This window comes from Terrapene carolina, unplaced genomic scaffold (genome assembly GCF_002925995.2).
Source record: "Terrapene carolina triunguis isolate 2854851 unplaced genomic scaffold, T_m_triunguis-2.0 Scaffold433, whole genome shotgun sequence".
Lineage (NCBI taxonomy): Eukaryota > Metazoa > Chordata > Testudines > Emydidae > Terrapene > Terrapene triunguis.
In genome coordinates this window covers 547657-548146 of record NW_020664784.1, presented here as the reverse complement: position 1 = coordinate 548146, position 490 = coordinate 547657, and the positions used below count along the sequence as shown (strand labels likewise).

The 490-nt window shown below is 72.2% G+C and overlaps 1 protein-coding gene across 2 annotated transcripts in view; it reads left to right on the top strand.

The window, feature by feature from the left end:
* The window catches only part of SENP3 (SUMO specific peptidase 3), a 15296-nt gene that overhangs the window by 1727 nt on the left and 13079 nt on the right, over nucleotides 1-490 (top strand). The gene's annotated exons all lie outside the window — the stretch shown is intronic.

Below are 490 nucleotides of genomic sequence, written 5' to 3'. Positions count from 1 at the left end.
GGGGGGGGGCTGATGGGATCTCGATGCCGAGCTCTTCCCCCCCCCCCCCATGGGAGGTTTGCCTGGAGTCTGAGGCACTTTCCCCTCTGGCCCTTCCCTTCCCCCCACACATACCCAGGCACTGGGGGGCCCCCAGAGCAGCCGCCCGCCCTGTGCTCCCCATAGCGCCCAGCGCGTTGCCTTCTGTGTGCAGGGCGGACAGGCTCCCCCCTCCCCAGGTGCTGCGACAAGGGGAGGAAGAGGTGTGGCGCCCCCCCCCCCCCCCCCCGGGCCACCCCTTCCCCGGATCGCCAGGGAGCCTGTCGCCGCCATCGGGGGCTTGGCCCGTCACCGCAGGATCGGGGGCTTTCGGGTTTGGACTCAGGCCTCTGCTCCCCCCCACCCCAGGCTGTGTCTGAATCCGGCCGGGGGCCCAGGGGTGTGGCCCACACTGCGGTGTGGGTTTAACTCGGGCTCAGGTTCGCTAATCCCCCCCCCCCCCCCCCCCCCC